Genomic DNA, 21,549 nt, shown 5'->3' on the forward strand with positions numbered 1-21,549 from the left:
CCAGCTGAAGCTGGCAGACACAAATAACTGCATCAGTGTTTGCCAGCAGGGAGAAGTAGCCTTATTTTACAGACTGCTGGTAAATCTCTTGGAGGTTTCCTCTGCACCTGACTGCTAGATGGAAGACATAATTGGTGCTTGTGATGGGCAGGCCCCTGAAAGGCCAGGGGTTTGCAAAACTGCTGTAAAATCAATAGGTAGTACAGAATTATGTGAGCACTGAATCTCTCTTTGCTTATATGATGGAGGCCAAATGCTTTCCAAACTAAAATGAAGAAAGTCATAATGTAAAAGAAATTTTGCTGGACTAAGTTGTGAACCCAAATCATACAAATAAAGGAGCTTGAAGTAGAGCTAGAAATAGTGAAGAACAAAGCCAAAGAATTAGCTATAATGCAAATAACCCTTGACTTTAGAGGATTAGCCCAACTGATTACTGAAACTCATTTAAACCTCAGAAGGAACAAGAGTCCTTCTGGCCTCAAGTTACCCAGAGGCAGAGGGAGTCGGTGCTTCTTCGAAAGACAAACCCAAGGGCTCTGATGGAGGGGAGGATGGCCAGGCTGCAGTCAATGGGGATTGGAAGGCGTTTTCTTCCCAGCTCACCTCTGGTCTTTTCCTTTCTGCATCATGTCTTACAGCAGCAGCAGCTGGGTTACTCACCTGTGAGGACTCAAACCTGGGAAGATTTGGGTAGATAGCACAAAAATGCTGCATTTCTTTGGCCTCCTAAAGTAGACACAGGCTGACAGCTTGACAGCCTTCAGCTCAGGGAAGAGAACACACATTATTAAACATTCGCTGTTGGTGAAAGTGAAATTTTGGTGTGTGAGGAGAGTGGGACCCTTGGTTTGTGTCTGCGCATTGTCATCACCAAACATGCCAGTGTTTTCCCCAAGTACCTGAACTGTGGGAGAATTGTTTGCTTGGCTTTGTTTGACCTCCCAGCACCCTGTAGCTGTGTGTCCATACCATAGGTGGTGCTCGAAGGCACTTTCTTGTTCACTGTTTCTGGTACATATTCATGATGCTCTTCTGCTGAGCAGCCTCCTTCACTTGATGAAGATGGCATGGCTGGGTGCCTTGCTGCCATGCTCCACAAGGCCAAAACCTCCACCTTCTCACTGTCCTGCTGCTATGAAGTGGCATGGATTTAATCAAATAAGCCGAATTTCGCCTTTCCCCACAATGGGGATCTGCCATTTGTTTGCACTGACTACAGGGGGGAGAAAAAGCTGTTGATTTTTGTTTCCATAAAGAGTCTGGAAGGAAGCTCAAACTATACAGTCACAGTCTTCTGAGGAGGCTTAGGCATTATGCACAGCTTGAAACGTCTGTAGCCAATGTAGCATTTAAATCTCCAAGACGATTAAGTGTAATTATTGAATGAAAGGTAATGCTTTTCTTCAACTTATTACTGTTAAATTTAACTTGGGTTTTAGATTACAAAGTGACACCTACTAACTGTCAGTCAATTAGATGTTTAAAGACCACTGGTACGAGATTTCTTCTTTTTAAAGTATATATATGTATACATATAGCCCATGTACCTCACTGGAGAGGTTTCTACATTTTGTGCAAAGTGGGCAAATACCCAGAGCACACAGGAATAAATGAAAAATGAAGCAACAGATTTGCTTTCCAGAACATTTCTGGTTCTATTAATAAGTATTGGTAAAATCTTTCTATTTATTCTGCTTTATCAACTATGAAAATTAAACTTTTAGAATAGTATTTCTAAAAAGCGTTTAATGAAATAATTCATACACTTCCTATCCACTTACGGGCATGGGTTATTCCATCCATAACAGAAATCCTCAGCTTCATGTCACCATTTCTACCCTATGATACCCACTAAAACTTGGAGAGCTTTAGGCTGATCTTTTGGGCTCAGGGGCACAAAGGATCATCGGATCATTCAGGTTGGAAAAGACTTTTACAGCCACATCACTTGGCTGAAGGCACAGTTTGACTCCTGCCAAGGTATTGCTTTTTGTTCAAACAATACAATTTTCCATGGAAATCTTCCTCTAGCATCTGTAATACATGCATTGCTTAAAGCACAGTTGCTGGATAATAAAACACAGAAGTTTCATTAGATTAAAAAGCAATTTGAGGTGATGAATTTTGTACTGCAAGCTACATGATTGGGTCTTCTGTTGGAGGTACAAACTGTTATTACTTCTAAAAATTAAGCATTTTTTCTCATTTCTTCCTGTGGGGAAATTCATTTGAAGTCTTTGTGTTTGTGACTGCTAAAGTAGCATAAATTAAGAGTTTCAGGAGAGTTCTTTTTATAAGCAGCTGCTGATAACTTTTATTTTTACGTTTATAGTAGAGAAGGGAAGAACACGATGATATTGAAAGACATGTCAACTCTGGTAATAAGCATCTTTTCTGAGAGCAATTGACAATATTAAGGTTTTATTTATATGATGAAAAACATCAGGTAGTGGGGGGCTATGTGGGCTTTGAAAGGTGCTTTTTTCTCAACTTTAAGCACTGTCCATTTCATTCTGTGATAGGAAGCCATGGTGAATAGAAACAGGACATGTTTTCTTCTGTTATAACAGCAGGTAATTATTAATATTATCTGCAACTAGAGACAGAGAGAGTAGCTGCTCCCTACCCCAGAATGGCTTTCCCAAGGCTTTTATCGTGGTGCTGTATCTGTGAGATGCAGTCGTGTTCATCCAGAGCAGCTCCCACCCATCGCAGCAGCTCTGCTTTGTTGCTCAGCGCTGGGGTTGCTCACTTTGCACCGCACTGCACAGGGATGTGCTGCCCTGCAGGAAACGTGCTGCCCTGAGGCGTCTCAGGCAAAAGGATCAGAAATGGAGGTCTGTGCTTAGCCAAACGATTCCACTTATTAACACAATAAAGCAGAACTTGTGGTCAGAGTGCTGAAACGAGCAAAGCAATGCAGAGCACACAAAGAACCTTTACTGTTAATACATCACATGTGAAATTGTTTACTTGTGCATGCAATGCCTCCAAACTGTAGGATTTTCTGGGAAATCCTCAGAGGAGGTAATGTTGCTGATCCCCCACTCCAAACCTTCTCGTGTCCCTCTAGGAAGCAGTGGGGGAAAGTTTAAGATTTCTTTTGTAGGTTTGAGGGCTCTCCTGGAAGGGTATTGGGCCAAAAGCCCAGCTGAGGTTCCTTTGACTAATGCATGCAGCGTGGGAAAGAAGCAGGAGGAGTTTGTCCAGTGCAGCTGCACTTCTGTTGGAGGTATTGACTTGATAAAATATTTTATTGTAGTATTCCTATAGCATGAAATGTCACTGACCCGGATACTGAGCACCTATGCCCTAGTTTTAACAGACAGATGGTATTGCTATTGATTTTGTAATCACAGCAAAATTACAAAATCTCTGAAGCATTCTGAACTTGATTAACGTGAGTATCTCTAGACCTGAATTAGTACAAAAGGTTAATCTTCAGAGCTCTGAATTACTGAAACTACCTTGAATCCTTGCGATAGATCATGGGAACTACCAGTGCTGCTTTAAAATTGCATTTAACGATTCATAGAGAAATTGTGTAGTTGTCTGTGAAGTGCAGTAATAATCCTTTAATTACATTTCTGGTATATTGCATTTGGAATTATTTCTCAGCCTCTTTCTGAATGTGTCCTATTGCAATAGTAATACAAACGCTTTGCTTTGTTCTGTTACAAGCTGCTGTCAGAGATCTGTTGGTGTTCCTCCCAGAGGCAGCAAATTAAACTACCAAAGCACAAAAGGTGCACTTCAGTTATACCTTCAATAGCTGACTTAATTTTCCAGATATTAAACTGCGAAATTTTCTATGCTGAAAGTGCAAAGTAGTGGAAATGCAGACATTGAAAACAACATGATTTCTGCAGTAGGATGTTCTGACTGGTGTTCAGAATTTTTTTGCCCAAGAATTAGTGTGCCTGTATAAAGAAAAAAGAAGATGTAAGGGAAACCAGTGACGTTTCCAAACAGGGCTTTCTCAAGTTATCAGTGCAGGATATTTAAAAGGACTGGCTCAAGCTTAGTGTGAGTGATGTATTGCTTGCTATTCATGATTAGAATCCTTCACTCAAGGATGTGTCAGAGCAATGGCCGTTTCATCTGATAGAGGGTGAAAATGGCATTAACTGAAGTAAAAATTGTTTTGAAAGTTCCAAGCTGCTGCACATTAGCATTTGGCTTTGAAGTTGGCCTTCCTTTGTACAGAGGTTGGACCAGATGCCCTCCAGAAATTCCCTCCAAACTAAATTACTCACATTCTGTATATTCCACTGAGGGAAAATCTTACAAGTGGCATTTCTAAGAGTTGTATTTCTTTCTCTAGATTGTTTGTGAGAGGCTGTCCTAAGATAAATTAATTTGGAGACTAACAAAGTAGTAGGAAATTGACTAATAGAAAAGAAAAACAGCCCTGTGGGTTTTCCTTCCTTCCATTGGGCATTGTAGTGTGTATCTTCTTCAGTCTGGCTACCTTGAAAACTGGCAGCTTTATGGAGAAGAATCTGGTTTTGTCTTTTGCAGTACTGCAACACGCAATGCTGCACTCTGGCCTGAGGTCCTCTGCTTCAGCTCAGGTCTCTCAGATACCTAAAATATGCTTTTCCTCAAATGCCATTCTATCCCTGTTACACACCAGCCCAACTCCTAATCATTAGGAATGCTGTCTCTCTCTAGTCATGCTGACTATGTATTTGATCCTAACAAGTCCTAAAGTCTTAAAAATAAATATTTGTAACATATGCCTATTTTTTCCCTCTTTCTTTTTCTCTACAAAGGAATTCATAGAACTTCTAGTGCCAAATAAGTTTTTTCAAAAATAATACCTAAATAAATGACTTTTGTCAGGTAAGAAGAAATGAAGATAGGAAGGAAAATGGCGATCTGAAGAAAAAAATCCAGTGTATTCATAAAGTTCATTCTTTCAAAGTTGGTTGACCCGCATCGTGAACTCTTTTAAAACCAAAATGCCTGGGTAACACAGAGTGGAACACCAGCATGTGATGAATGCTCTTTGTAAACGCTGCTGAAATGCTAGGAGAGTGATTTTTCAGAGCTCATAAAGAAGGGATATAAAAAGCAAACAACAATCTGTTAGCAGAGACACGACAGATCTCAGGTATCCACTTCTGGAGATCAAACCAAACAAATGCACAGACCTGCTGCTCTCCCATCCTCTGTCTACAACATTGCTGCCCGGTTAGTTGTCCTCATCTGACCTTTCTTATTTAAGCTACTCAATGTGATTCTCAACTTCCTCATTTCAAACCAGGTTGAAAATAGATTTACTGAGTTATTGAATTTGAAAACAATTTCAGCAGGCTGCAGTTCCCAGATTAAAAACCATTGAAAGGATGAGGAAATGGGTGATGTAAAAGAGGTCAAGTAGTGAGTGCTGAGGATGTGGATAGAGTTGAGCCTTTCTGTTGGTTCTCCCGTTAGACTTAGACAGTTCTGGAGGTTCCTGCTGTTTTTTTCTTGTGCCTTTCCTGGAGTGTCCTCTAGCATTGAGCATTCCAACAAATTCTGGAACTGTTTCTGAGAGTAGCATGACCTCCTCCAGGAAACACTGCTTGCTTTATCTTTGGAGCCATTTCTATGACCACCACGGGGCCACAGAACAGCACATGAATCAACTTCTAGGCCCAATTCCAGAGCTGTGTGTAGTGCCACCATTCTCATAGAAGACAGAAGAGGCTTTAGAATTACCTTTAGATTTCTGTTTAGAGCCATTCTCCAAACATTGTTAAAAGTCTTACTATTTAGACTTCCCATTTCTGAAATACAGCTCTTCTGCAGAAACGTGGTGTACAAATTACTTGTACTACTTTACACATTCAGACTTGTGTCATTTCTGTTATTTCATACAGCTTTAAACTCAGGCATAAAAGACCAAAGAATTGATGGTGGAAATAAAAGAACTGGCAGCAAGCTGCTAACATGGACAGTAACCTCTGTGCTCAAATTTAGGAACATCCAAGTGCATTTTATTTATTTCTATCCTAAGTGAAATGTATGGATAATTAGAATAAAATCTTTTTCAGAAAATTTGGGAGTTGTTGTGTAGTTGAATGACCATTATGTGCACCTTTATAAAGATCAGATCTAATTGAAAGCCTGAAGCTTGGTGCTGTCTGTATGTTGGGTGGAGCATTCCATGGCTTGCATTCTGCTGCTGTAACTGAACCTTATGGTGTGAATTCCATCCATTTTACAAAACTCCTATTGTCAAAACAGTTCAGACTCCAGTTATCAGATAAATGAGACAATGGTAAACTGGCAGCAATTGCTAAACTAATTTGTGAAGCAGTCTTAGATTACAAGTGGATGGTAGAAAATCACAATCTGATTACAGCTATTGCAGAAGTAAGAAACCAGATTAAATTCATTGGATAATTATTCAAAAGTGAATCACTTTTTCAGTACAACAACTTACACCCCAGGGGAAAACATGTTGTAGAACTTTGCAGAGGAGCTAGTGCCTTCTCTCGAGTTGTAATAAGAGGTTTTAGATGACTGTAGGTGCCTTGGAAACCTCCTTGAAACGATTGCAATCTCACATCCAGGGCAGCAGAATGGAGAGTTATGGAACAATATAGAAAGATTCCTGTGGGAATCAGATCCCTCGATTCCTCTGCTGCTCTACCAGTTCTTGTGCTTGTGATGTTGGGCAAATCTGCAAATCCTATTGCTTTTTTATTATTGTTTTTAATGATCTGGAAGATTACAGAACGAAATGAATAGGAAATGTTATTAAACTTCTTATGAAGTTAAGCTGTGAAAATCGAGGAAATATATTATGGAAAAGATATGAGAAGTGTCACTGTTATGCACTTCCAAACTCCAATTCTGAAATCAAGTAATATATATATATATATATATTTTTTTTTTTTTTAAATTTGCTCCATTTATTCACTGCAGAGGCTGCCCTTAACACTGGTTTCCTTCTGTCTTGTGTTGGTTTCATCCAAACAAAACAAACGTAGTCTGAGACCAAAACGCAGCATGATTAATAAATGCATGTATTTTTTAATTAGTCTCATCTGACAAAAAATCGATGATGAATGCAACGATTTCCCTAATGAGAAAATTAAATCAATATTTTCTGATCCAAAGTACAAATTCACTTTAAAATCTACCCTAGGATTTTTAATATTCTGTGATAGAGACAGCTATTGGGTTGTTTTTTCTCGATAGCTGGTTGATTAGAATTGTTTGTTAAACAGAAATGTTGAACAGAATAAGAATTAACATTGTGCTTTCCCTTTAGTATTGTAGAGCACTGGATCAAGGATGATACTCAGACAAGAGCATTAAGCTGTTATAGGAATGTTTTCCTTCTTTTGTGACTTCCATCTAGAGCCAATAGAATGACTGTCATCAAATAATGGGTTAAGTGGACTTTTGTGGTATCTGTAAATATGTAGCTGAGCAATTATTTTAAGTCTATTCATTTTTATTACAGAGATGAATTGGTGATTTAACAGGCTTGCATCTGAAAGAGGTATTTACTAAGGAAATGAGATCTATCTATAGATATATCTTTTTTTTTTTTTCCTGAGAGTATAGGGATGGTTCATCCCAATATCATAGACATGCTACCATGTGAGAGAGGGCAGAACAGTAAATGTTGCAGCGCAATAGCTGCTTGCACAGCTTGTGCAAGGAACACTATAATTACATGTGACAATTTTGAGTTATGTGTGCAGAAGCATAAATCTTCCCTTCCTTTTGTTGAAGTATCAGCTGCCAAAGGTAAGCTCTGATTTAATGCTGTGAAAAGTCTTTTCCACCGCCTTTTCTATCGCATTCTGTCTGTGTGCATAGCTGCACATGGAGGACTTGAGCTTCCTCAGTGTGCCAACCATGTGCCATCCCTGCAGCTCTGTGATGCGTGCTGCTCCCAGCCCTGCTGCCCGTGTCACCCTCTGTGTGAGCATTGGCTGCAGCTCTCAGTGTTGGAGCAGTGCCGTGCTTAAGCTTAGATTTCTGTTTGTTCCCTAGGCAGATGTATGGCGTTTCTAAATGTTTTAGTAGTAGTTTATCTTAAAAGCAACAACAAAAAATACAACCAACAGAAGTCTGGTGCGATTATGAAGGATATGAGGGTTCTTGCTTCTAGGATTTAAGGAACAATTCTCACACTTGTCAGGCTTTCAGGAAGGCTGCTCTCAGTTGAAGGATTGTGTGAAAACAAATTGCTTATGACTGCTGTTCTGGACCCAAGGTTAACTACTGTAACGTAGAGCAGACTGAGGAGGATGCTGTGTCCAGGTCTCCTCAATTAACCTCTTTGTCTAGAAAGGAAGCATTTTGAAAGAAGCAGACAGCCATTTAAGCAGCAGGTGCTTTGTGGCGGCAGAGTATCAGGGGGAGTGTGAAATAACCCTCCAAGGAAAACCATAAATACGCAGAGAAGGTGTTGGAATAGAGGGTTAACCAGAATTCTGTAGTATAAGACAGATGGGTAATGGAAAATAGCACAGACCAGATATTCATGGGACAGCCTTTGATTTTCTATGTACACTTCTGTGTACTCAATCACTGTCCCTTGTGTGTGATTGATTGTCTGGGAGTGTATAGAGTCACCTGCCAGCAAGAGTGGCCTGAAATGCATCTAGGAGTGCCTTAGAGGACTGCCCTGTCGTACAAAGGGTAATTAAAATCTGGAACTGATTGGCAGATAAATTAATTAACACCAAAACTTGAGGCGAGTAAATGGAAAACAGGTCTGTCAGGAGTTACAACTGATGATAAAGAAAGACTTTAGCAGGAATATTAAACATCCCAGGCTGGGGATTAAACCTTCCCCTGTCACCTGGAGGTGTGACACACGGGGCTCTTCCCAAAGCCTCCTGAGCACTCCAGGAGCAGCCAAAGGCTTCTCATGGCTGCCCAGCAGAACGGCTGCTGTGCATGACCACACACCCACCTGAGAAACAGCATTTACGAAGGGCTCTGTACAAAGTCCCTTCCCTTTTCCCCCATCATAGCAGGAGATGTACCTTTCTGTATTTTCACGTGACTGTAAACTCTTCTCATTTTGCAGCATTGCAGAAACTCAGACTGAGGGCAGCGCTGCCAGAGTTGCCTGCAGCAGAGGATACAAGGGGAGAAGGAGTTATTGTATCTGTTGTTGTCAATGTGACTCAACTGGCAACAATATTGCTTCCAAATTGGTAGATGTTTGAGTTACTGTGTTGCATCCAGACGATGCTGAGCTGCAGAGCTGGGGATGGTTTCTCCAAAGAGAGGGAGGCAGAAAGAGAGTTCACGATGATGAAAAATGCTTGTGATTTCCTTTGTAAGTAGCACATGTCTTCTTCCTTAATGAGGACAGCATTGCTATTCCAGACATGTGTTCTTCTTCACTCATCTGTTAAGTGTTTTACATGGAAAATTCCCTCATTTTTCATATCACCCATATGATTCCCTTCTCCATCAATACTGAAGTTCAGGAGCAAATGCAAATCTTAAAGCATAGGCCTTCAGCACGGCTTTTCAGACCTTCACAAGTGAAATAACAGGGCCAATTTTCAATTGCATTTAGAAATTGGATGGTAATTGTGTCAGCTGAGTGAGTGCAAATTATGAAAACCAGACGTTCTTTAGAAGCTTGAATGTTGACCTGATGTTGGCAGTTCTGGGTGGATTATTTCAACAGCTCATCTTTAGGATATTAATTTATTGTGGCACAGGCAATATAACCAAAGGAAAAGTAAGACATTAAAAAATATATCCATATGCTAATCTACATTTAACATTTTCCTATAGTTAGGACTCTATATAAATCCCAGAAATTCTTCTTTCAGAATCTCACTTTTTTGTGTGTGCAAACGAGAGGCACTTATCAAGACATTTCATTGCACACCAGAATTACTGCTCTGCAACAACTTTACCTGAACAGAGATCAGTTTAGTTACTATGCCATATATATGCCATAACCTGGCTGCAGTGGGACCTCAGCACCTGTGTGCTGCTGTGGGTTGTTGTGTTCATGGGCTGAAGAAAGTCAGGATTTTATTTATTTATTTATTAGCCTTGCCTGTCCAAAAATAACAAAATGTGGGGTGGGAAATGTTAGATTTGATTGAGTTTCTCAGAAAATTCTGCAGAGCTCAGTAGCTTCATACAAGCCACCGAACGCTGCAGTTCTGCTATTTGCTGCTGAACAAGGCTCCAGCTGCCAGTCCCTGGCTAATTTATGGTACAACACTTTCCTGCTCCAAGAAAGGTGCATGTTTCTTTGAAAGAAGTGATTTGTATTTCACACTTTTCTGGTTTCTCTCCTTGTTTCTTACATTTGCCTGGTACTTTTTCTTGCTCTCTTTTTTTTTTTTTTTTTTTTTTTTTTTTTTTTTAATTTCAGTGAGGCACAATAAGAAAGGTCTTGGTAGGCAGAGATCTGCAGACTCCCAAGAAGTGTACCACAGAAAACAAAGATTCATTGCCCATGACTTTGCCCAAACTGATCTGCTGGCTGGTGGGACCAAGCCCCACAGGTGAAAATGGGAATCCTTTCCTTCATGAAAGAATAGGAGGTTCATTCTGTTGCTCAACTTCAGAAAACAAATAGATGGGCAGAAATAGCAAGCAGGAGACACGTCAGGTCCTTGCTTCCACAGGATAGGCATGTAGGGGCTTTGTAGGGAGCCATCCTTCTGTTAGGACTCATCCCCTGCCATTCTCCAGCAGTGCCTTCCTGCCTCTGCTGCCTAAATACATCCACAAATCTGCAGGGAATCACAGAGCTCCCATTTCTGCAGAATGATTTCTAGCTTTGCCAAGTGCACAAGTCAGAGACAAACCTAATTAACGTCAGTGTGCTGCAGACTCTTCCCTAATGGATCCCCTTCCTCCTCAGATTAACCTTAAATGAAGTGAATAACATATTTTGCACATGGGTCATTAGTAGTGCTATCTGGCACATGAGAGTCTGATGTTGTGTTTCCTCCCCACTTCAATTGGAATTACTCAAAACTGTAGCACAGAAAGAAAAATGAAGCCATTGATACTAACAGCTTCTCCATAAAGCAGCCAGCAGTTGAACCACTGCCATTGTTGCTGTTTTGCTTCACAGTTGTGTCACTGAAACACCTCCTGCCCAGTTCCATTTGCAGAAGCTCTCCAACAGCAAAGGAGTGGCAGAGAGAGTTGAAGAGGTTTTAGCATCAGCTCCACCTTTTCTTCCTTACTGAATGCACAGGACAAACCCTTGCAGCACTTGGAGGAAATATTTGAGGCCGGTAATGATGGTGCACCTTGAACACCAAGGAGCATGAAGCCAGCAGCCTGCTTTCAGCAAGTGTTTGCTGCCCAGACACAGAACCAGAGGTTGGTTTGGCTTGTAAATTGTGCAGGGTTTGACATTCTAATTTATGTTCTGTATGTCAGAATTGGAGTAGCACTAAGATATGTAATGTCTTTCAAAGTGAAAAAGGGGCAGACCTCCAGAATTCCTCCAGGGTTGTGTTTATGCTCATGCAATCCCTAGCTCTGATAAGAACACGATGCCAAAAAAAACCACACTTGTGCAGATAGGGCTATTCAGTAAGATTCTCATCTTTGGTACATTTCTGTGTGATTTATGCCTTGATAAAAGTAGAGAACTGCACACAGTGCTTTGGAAGCTACTTTTGTAAGCATATTCCATTGAGATTCCAATTCACTTTCCTTCTTAACTCAGTGCAGTTTCATGGATGATCTAGTCCCCTAATTCCTCTTCTACCTCAGGGCTGTGGTTCTGAGCTCACACTCAGCAGATGAGCTCCCACCCCAGTGGACGGATATGAACTGGATGCCACCATGCTACATGAGAAGTGTCATAGCAACACATTGCAGGTGCTGTGATTTCTAGGTTGCAGATGGTGGAGACAAGAAACAGGCAGTTTTAATTAGCAGCGTAGCTGTGGCAGTGCAGAGCTCAGGGCTTTGGGCTACATGGGACTACACTCCCCATAAACATTGTTTCTGCTGTGGTTGTCAGCCCTTCACTGGTGCTCATTTCAAGCAACCTCAGGTACAACTGCCCAAGCTGCAGTTGTAGAGCTGGTACATTGCAGACACGTTTAGCCCAAAGCTACAGAGAGCTTTTTCGTTGAAAATGACTACTGATTAAACAAAATCTTCACATGGCAATGATCCAGCAGCACACATCCACAGGGTCTGGAACACAGGCCTTGTGAGGAGAGGCTGAAGGAGCTGGGAATGTTCAGCCTGGAGAAGAGGATGCTCAGGGGAGACCGTTGCTCTCTATAACTTCCTGAAGGAAGGTAGTAGTGAGCTGGGGGTCGGCCTCTGCTCTCGTGTCATCAGGGATAGGACCAGAGGGAATGGTTTCAAGCTACGGCAGGGGAGATTCAGGCTGGACATGAGGAAGTATTACTTTTCAGAAAGGGTGGTCAGGCACTGGAATGGATGCCCAGGGAGGTGGTGGAGTCACCGACCCTGGGGGTGTTCAAGGAAAGGCTGGATGTTGTGTTGAGGGACATGGTTTAGTGGGAGCTATTGGGAATAGGTGAACGGTTGGACTGGGTGATCTTTTAGGTCTTTTCCAACCTTGGTGATTCTATGATTCTATGATCCTTCCTCCTCAGCCTTGAAAGTCGCAGTGCCACTGCACAACCCAAAGCGTTGCTGCATCCTGCTGCAGGCTCACACACAGAGTGAAGCCTGAAAGCTGGGACTCCTCTGTGTTTCCTGATCCTCCTGGTGCTTCATTTGATCTGGGATAATTCACTGCAGCTTGTTGTCTCTAAATACTAAAATATACAGTAATATTTACTTCTGATGCAGATTTTAAGGCCTGATTAAGTATTTATCAGCCATATGTAATCTTGCAAAGATAGTCATGTAGACCTTACTTATAAATCTGGTTGTGACAAACACTTAATTAACACTCCTCCCATTTAATTTTATTTAGAATTGTCATCAATTTTCATTATTTTGGATATTCTCCCAGTGTTGGATGTTTGCAGTGAGTTTTGAACAGCTTCAACAAGCTGACTCCTACCCTGTTTGTATATTCATACTTTTGTAGAACCAATTCTCAGCACAGCTTAAACTCCTTCCACCCGCAAGAGAATGGCCCCAGTAATCCACACAATCCAGATCTATTTAATAATCACAAAAAATAACTCATGAATATTTCACAACACATCATTGTCACTGAGAATACGTACATGCTGCATGTCTGTATCATCAGATTATGCAGCGAGCAATGGAAAAAACCTCATTCTGTGTATTTTTCTTAACAACTTGCTGAAATGAGAACAACTGGTATGGTTAAAAATCTGATGCAAGGGAATTGTTTTCTTTTATTATTTGCACTTTTGGAATTTTAACTTGCATTCCAACTGTGTTCATGTTTTTTAGCGCTGAGAAGATATGTCATAAAAGGTTTGACGTTCTTTGTTTTGTTTCAAGACTTTTGAGTTGTCTAAGCCAGGGATGAGGCACTGGCAACACCTTGAAAGAAATATTCCATTAACTGGGGGACAGGAAACTACTGGGAAGCATTATCCCTTTTCCTTGGGAAGTGTGACTCAGTGTTCCTCAGTGGTGAGGGGCTGAGATGTGGAGGTTCAGGAGTTCCTCCTTTCCTGTTGTATTTCTCTCCACATCTCATTTAAATCAGCCAACATGAGCCTCATCAGTGCTGTCCTCTAAATTATTCTCTATCACAATCTAAACAGAAGTGGGAAGGGAGATCAAGAAGAAAATTAGTTACAGGAATTTAGTTGTGTTATAAGCATTACAGGCTTTAATTGCCATCCTTTTAATATTACAGTATCAGCAGAGTAATACTTGAAATATGAATAAGGGAGAGGTTGCCTGAATATGCTGCATTTATGCTAGAAAGGGCTCTGTATGACATGGATTAATGCTCAAATAAATACTGTGCATTATTTGCTTTTGTAAATATTTCCTTGCTCCTTCTATGTACTGTTTTATGCAACTTTTAATGGAACCATCAAAAATATTTACAAATCTGCTTTGGAAATGGCAACTTTTGATGTCTTAATTTTCCCATGAAGTATGGTTGGCCTTCATTAGAATTCAGGATTTTAAGACTCTTGGATATAATCCCTCTATAATTCACATGAACCTTAAAGCTAATAGAAACTGCAATATATCTGAGAGTCTCTCTGAGAGCACAGTGTTTTGTTCACTGTTTGCTGTGTTTTTTGAAATCCCAGTATGTCTGCTCAGCACAGGGGCTGTTCTGCAGTAGAACTGCATGATGAGGAGTCAGTTTGATTGTGTGCTGCAGACGTGCAGAACAGTTTGAAAGAAACTGGAGAAGAAACAATCAAGATTTCATAGGCTGCTGAAGCCTGGAGCTAAACTTTTACTTCACGCTTTCATGAAGGGGATTTGGTTTTGGAATAGTGAAGACTGCAGTGTTACCAAATAACTGCAAAGGAGACTTCCAGCTCTGGCTCAGCAACTGAAGTGAAGCCATCCCTATGGGGGCTGGTAGTCGCCCCCCTGGGGAGCTGCAGCTCCTTGTCAAAGGCTTTGAGAAACCATTTGTCCCAGAGCTGTGAAATTGTCACTTCCATGGGGATTCTACCTGATGGAGGTAAAAAAAATCCCATTGCAGTTTTCTTGGGTAATTAGTATTTTAGTTAATGCAGTGTTAATTATTTCAGTTATACCATGTCTTGGTCCTGAAAATTGTTAATAATTTTTGTGGAGTACCAATTACCTCAGGTCATAACTAGTGCATAAGTAGTTTGGAGTACTTGGCACTGCAGAATATTAGAGATGAGCTGTGTTATCTCCTAATTTTAAACACAAAATGTAGAAGGTGGAGGCATGAAAAACATCTCACTTAACCACCAAGCACAGCAACATTTCCAGCTGATAAACAAGGTTTTACCTAGACAACTCTCATTAATACTGAATCAGGAGTTTTTGTTACACTGGGTGTCCTCCTGCAGAACTACAGCTCTAATGAGCACAGGAGGTCTCAAGCTTATCGTTTGGCAGTCCCCACAGGCTGCACACGTATTCTGACCTAAATTTAAAGGCCAGAGAGGACTGGCAAGTCCTGTATCTTTAACTTCCGTCTAGTACCTGTCATAAATAATAATAATACTAAAAAGATTAAATTGTTTGGTTCAGAAAGGTCATTATCAGGTCATTCTGAAAGTAATGCCTCCTGTTTATTTTATTGGAAACTGCAACAGCTACAAAGAGCACTCTAACACTATTTGATAGAGCAAATTCTCAGCTGTAAAATATAATTTTTCAGCACAGTCATCACCATTAATTGTGTATTTTTGACAGTGATGGACAAGAGCTTGCGTGTTATGTTCATCAGCATCTGCACCTGTGGAGGTGACCCACTGTTTCACAGCTGCTATAATGGCATCATTGCTAGGGAAATATTGCCCACACTGTCCATCTTTCACTGGCCTGAACAGGTGGAAGTCAGATGGCGCCAAATTTGGACTATACAGGGGGTGCTGTAGTCCAATCAAGATGGGCAGTGTGCTCCATGGTATTCAGGCATGCTGCCGGGCATTATCATGTTGCAAAAGAAAGGTTGCCTCCTCTGGCCCAACTCTGGAAGTTTGAGCCTCCTGCTTAGTGAGCATCACAACGTAGCGGTCAGAGGTGGTGATTTATCTGGGTTCTGGGCAATCCAGAAGGATCTCCCCTTTGTTATGCCGACAGACAGTGCACTCCAATTTGCTTTTGGAACAGCCCTCATATAACGTGTCACATTTTTGGATATGTGGTGTGGCAAGGAGAGAAGGGAAGAGCTATCTTCTGACTGAACTGTAGGATAATTTTTCCCATACTTCTGGCAAAATAATAACAAAAATGTTATTCCAGGGTAATGACATAAGTTATATCAGCACAAAACATTTGCTGTTCTGTTACTCCTGAAAAATTTATGAATTCACAGAAAAACACCTATAATTTTGAAATGAGAAGTCAAAACACTTCTGTCAGATGACAAAATGAAACATCCCCCTGAAAATTCACTTTCCTGTCAAGATGATTTTTGCTGTATTCAAACAAGTGAGTGATTTTGATTGCACTAAGCCTGTGTTTTGTAAATATTTATTATTGCTATTTATATCTTTTTTAATGTTGAGTCAGCCCATCTCCTCCAACAAAATGCTTCAGTGCAGAGTTACCTTCAAGGGTGTTTTTTAAAGTGCACTCCGTATTTCTGAGTATCTCTTCATTTAAATTAAAATGCTTTGTTTTAGTAGTTATTGCCCTGGCATGTTCCTTTGTTATCGATTTTCAGCATTGCACTGTAAATAATCCTGGTTCCAAGCCTTACTCCATATTTAAAATAGATGGTTATGAATGCATTCTCTTCCATTCCACTTAGTTCTTCCCTTCTCAAGGCAGGGTCCTTTCAGAACATGCTTATGTCTGCTGTGCTTGTGGTGGTGACTGATGGCAGACAAGAGGTCATGCTGGACAGCAAGTTACATGGATGCAGCTGTGACAAAACAAAAATCTATAGACCGGCTGGCACTTCTAGACACTTCATGGCAAAAGAAAGGGGAAAAAAGTCTTTGTAGGGAAAGAATTTTAGAGATTTTCCCTGCGAGAAAGGGATTTGTACTCTGGACCTGTTGTATTTCTCACTGCTCAGCCAAGGGCTGTTGATCCTCATCCAGTCCTGTGGCATGCACTGGTTTATCCCAAATGATGTGACTTTGATTAAAGGTAGAAGAAAGGAGGAATAGGCAGATATATGCAAGCCTGCTGAGAGCCAGGAATGGCCAGGAGCTGCTCCCTGCAACCAGCTGAGGATCCACCCTAGGGCTCTCCCTGGCGCCTGTCTGATGTCCTGGCTGTCACATACCCTTCCTTAAACCAGACAGCCAGCACACAAGGGCTACATTCTTGGTCCTGAGTCAGGGCAGCTGCTGCTCCTGTAGGGAGCAAATTTCTTTCTCCTCCCCTTCCTTGGCCAGTAGTCTTGATATAAGTTCAGTGTTGACAAAAGCAAACTGCAGCAGATCCATATTTTGCATGCAAATAAATTTCATGTGTACTTGAGCCTTCTCAAGAGAATGATCTCAGACTCAATCTTTCATGCAGTTTTCCCATTCTGTGAGATGCAGAATTACATAATGTGTCACTCCCTGACCAGGCCCAGGGAATTATGACATAAATAATTACAAATATCAGCTATGTCTTGAGACAGTGAACACCATCCATTCCCGTGCAGGTGAACAGAAAATGCAGAATTCAGCATCTCCCAGAACCAGCCTTGACCCTGCAATGAATAATTGCTGTGAGCTCCAAAGAGGCCTTATTTCACCCAGCTGCTGAATACTGCCAGCCTGCAACATGCTGTCTGCCTTCTTTGAGGGGTAGGTATGGCAAGAGGTTAATTGCATCATATTTCATTGTCAGAAAATATTTCAGCACGGCCTTTTCATAAGTAGAGTGCCAGTTAAAAGCAGATTATCGGGCCGTGAATTTTAAACAGTGAGACTCATGGCAGGGTCAGGCTGTGTTCCACTCTCCAAACCATGCAATTAAGATCCTTTTTCCAATTAGTTTAGAAAATGGCTGCCTCTGAGCAAAAGAGATGTAAAGTAACACTGAAACTTGGCTTTTTTGTGTGTGTGTATGCAAGTTCAGATGCTTTTCTTATCAAGTGTTCCTCCCTTGGTACTGTGTGTTTGTTTCCTAACGTGCATGAATAACAAATACATGCTATACATACACATGCTTGTGTGTCTTGTACAGCAAGTGATAGAAGGCTTCCACCCTTTTAGATACTGATTCTGCGTTAAGTTATGAACCAAGATGTTCTTGCAGGGGGGAGAACGAGGAAGAAAAGGACTTTTTAAATGGTGAATTTGAAATATGGCATTTTTATGTAAGTACGAAAGTACGAATCAATAATCAATGGAGAAATAAGGTTATTATGAGCTTTGTTTTGGACTTTTTATTTATTTTGAAGATAAAGTCTGACATCGTTGCAACCAGCAAGCAGGCAGATTTAATGGAAAATGAGCTTGAATGAGATAACAGCAGATATTTTATCCCACACTAGTGCATATTTTAATCATTTTTATACTATCAGTTAAGGTGTTTCACTATGTATGTGACCATGAACAGTTTTATCATCCCCCATACACCCTCAATCACAACTCTTCTATGCACTGCCATGCTGTCAGTAGCCTTCTGCACATACCAGCAGAGCTGACTACCCATGTCAAGATCTTCAGTATAGTTTTAAGAACAACATTTTGCCCTCAGGCTCCTAACAGCACATCGATTATACAGAAGCTGTTTCCCTTGGCAAGCCTATATGAGCACTTGGTTTCATGCTGTAACTGGGAAATGCTTGCCTTCTACCAGCAGGCAGAAAGGGATGTAGGTATTACCTCGCCATCTGCCTCAAGCCCTAAAGGAAAGGTGCAGTTCTTGGAGCAGCCCGGTTTGGGAAGTTTTTCGTATGGGTGTGAGCTCCATTCTGTGTGAGTTCTATTCTCTGGGCTATGAAAATGATGAAAACCTTTTAACTGCAGTGATAGAGGAAAGGAAATCTCTCATTCACCAACCTCCCACTGAAATCTGTGGGACAAAATGCCTTCAAGGCTGCTCACAGATATAGCTAATTAATTGTACTGATTGGTGCCTGTCAAATGATTGTAATACACTGAGAGCTAATAGACTAAAGGGGTTAGAAGGTCATGTATCTCACCTGTGTTTAAGAAACCAAAGTACAAATAGAAGCTCTCTTGGAGGGAATCCTTTCACACTGCTTGTCTTGGCTTTGCCAGTACAGTGTGGGGTTTGTTAATTCTGTATGTTCAGCAAATACCATCTCCAAGCAAGAAAGGAGTTTCAGCATGCTCTTCAAGTTAGGTACCTGTCTAAAGTAATTTTTTGAATCGTGGGCTTATGTTGATGAACGAGGAATCACTGAAAAATTGTGCAGGGATTTTTCTTTAGTTGTTTTTCTTGTTTCTTTATTTTATTTTCTTATGTTTTTATATTAACTTTGTTGTGACTGAGCTTTATTTCTTGGATTTTCTACTAGTTTCAAGGATCTTGCTTTTCATATTGGGCAAAGCAATGGTTCTATAAACAAATTCCATTGGTACAATAATTATACTTAAATATATTCTGTTATGATTATTTTTTCATTCACGTTAAAGCTCTACAAGGGGAGTTTTCTGATCAAGTGTATTTTATTCTTCATTGAACAATTTAAGGAGAAATGCATTCATACTATTCAGGAAGAAATTATAGACATGCTTTATAGCTGATATCAAATACTGATATCAAATGAATTCCATGATACACTGAATGTGGTAGCCTTTAATCATAGGAATCTGCCAGGTACTGCAGCTGCATAAATTAGGGACAATTAACTGGAAAAAAAAAAAAGTCACACACATGCAGCTCGTTATTTATAATTTGAAGTTTTATTTATTCTGGCACCGGTTTCTATCCCACACACCAGATGCCAGGTAAGAAAAGGAAGGAATGAAATATTAGCTCTGGAGTCATGGCAGTGTTCTGCAAACAAGCAGGATAGGAACAAGTATATGTTTTGATGCTGGCATCAAAGACACGGAACGCCAGGTTTCCTCTGTAGATTTGTCCCCAGTGTCTCCCAATAAATGCACAAGCGTGCAGCCTGAAGCCAGCAGGTGATGCTTTTGGTGCACGTCATAAAATCACTCTCTCTTTCTCTCCCACTTCCCCTCACTTTGTGATCATCTATTCCGATGGCTTCTCCGCAGTACTTCTGCTGGGAAAGGCTCTGCAGCCATCTTGCACTCCAACACAGAAGCAAGGTTTGGCTCAGCAGCTGTGCAGTGCTCGTGGCTGTGCCTGGACTGTGCCCATGATGCAGACCTGGCCCTGTGGACCCAAAGGGGACACCTCGTGCTTCCCAGGGACCCACGCAGCTCTGCATTCAGCAACGTGTTACATCCATACGCTGTTCTACTCTGAAAAGCACAGAATACGAAAACATTTTGTGCATTACTTGGTAGAGCTAGGTCTGCTTGCTTTAGAATCTCAACAGTGTGGCTGAGGACATGGCCTGCAAGAACCAAGAAAATAAAATAGGGCCAGACTGAGTAAAAATGTCCCATTGGCTTTCAGCAAGCCTGTGGTGATCTCTCTCTCTTCTTGGTTTTATTTCTGTGAATTTCTTTCTGCAGGTTGCTGGATGGATGCCCTGAGTAAAGGACCTCCAGATCTGCTCTGTGAGTAACCTATAACACTTACCGGGTCAAGCACTGTCTCTAAATAGGTATCAGTTAGAATGTGGTGCCTGATAGGAAAACTAAGAGTGACTTTTAAAGCTGCTTAAACTGTTTTTTGTGCTTGGTACCTAGAAGTAAGGTCATTTCCATCCCCTTCCCCCCCCCCCCAAAAAAAAAAAAGAGAGATACAACGTTCTCCTTTCAACACTCATTGAAGCTATTTGTTAATGCAGGCATGCCCCCCTCTTTCCCTATTCCTTCCCCAGGGACAGCACTTGCAAGAATCTGTAGTTTCCCATGTGCTGATGTAACTTCGTGTCATCTGCCACCCACTCGGCTGCCCTGCTGAGATTTGTTCCATTGCCTCCAATTCTGTGTTTTATCAGCTCTTTAAGCTGAAACTAAAAAACCCACACATAAAGTAGTTATTTTCGGAAGGAGAGACTGATGGCTCTCTTTGTACAGAAACATCTTACTTTCTCCTCAGCTCATTTTATAAATTACTGCCTGCTCCAAACTGGACTGTTTATCACTCTCATCCTCAGCAGGGCTTTCTCAGCCCGTCGGCAGCTATGTTTTGCCTTCCCAATTTGTTTAGCCAAGATTTAAGATAGACAGAGACCGCTGCTCTTATAAATCCTGATTTCATTAGTGATGAAGTGCCTGGCAAAAAGTCCCTGCGATGGATGCTCTGTGCTCCATCTCCTGTGCAGCCTAACTAGGCCTCACACGGCGCGATGAGCGCGGGATGGCCAGAGCCCAGCGACGCGCGATAATAAGAGCTATGGAGAAAGTGGTCCCTGCGAGGCCTCATTATGGGTATTTCTGGGGCTAAGTTACTGCTTCAGAGGGTGGAAAAGGCATTTTTATGGTGACTTCCCCAGAATAAAATGCATCATTTCTATCTGGATCTGTCTTTCGTTTCCATTATGTTAGTACGGGTGTAAGACTTGCTAATTGGTACACAACGCAGTTTGTCATACCTTTTGGAAACACAGCTTAACACTGAGGCATAACTGTCTCCAATTAACTGATGAAAAATGACGTCTGTGTGAATGTGCAGAGTGGAATTTTCCTCATCTGTCTGACTGTGGTATTTTTCCTCGTGGCTTTCTTTCACGGATGAGCTAAAATTGAGAGATGGAGTGAGTTTTAAAAACAAAACAAATCAAACAGACGCTGTTGTTTGCACTATGCAGATAGATGGGTTAGCGTGGCTCGTATTCCAGTCGGAGTGTGGAAGTGGGGAAGATGGATGTTATGTATCCTATTAACTGAAAAGTAACATAAATACTTCACAGAAAAGAGCTCCAACTGGATGAAAGCATCT

At 41.1% G+C, this 21,549-nt stretch overlaps 1 long non-coding RNA gene across 1 annotated transcript; it reads left to right on the plus strand.

Annotated features, from left to right (window-relative positions):
• The first annotated feature begins 18,749 nt into the window (after positions 1-18,749).
• LOC128080979 (uncharacterized) lies at positions 18,750-21,123 on the plus strand. The gene is made up of 3 exons (XR_008206931.1): positions 18,750-18,864; positions 20,175-20,219; positions 20,486-21,123. It is a non-coding gene; the product is annotated as an uncharacterized LOC128080979 (long non-coding RNA).
• The last annotated feature ends 426 nt before the right edge of the window (positions 21,124-21,549 follow it).

Source organism: Tympanuchus pallidicinctus, unplaced genomic scaffold (assembly GCF_026119805.1).
Source record: "Tympanuchus pallidicinctus isolate F22 unplaced genomic scaffold, pur_lepc_1.0 scaffold20, whole genome shotgun sequence".
Lineage (NCBI taxonomy): Eukaryota > Metazoa > Chordata > Aves > Galliformes > Phasianidae > Tympanuchus > Tympanuchus pallidicinctus.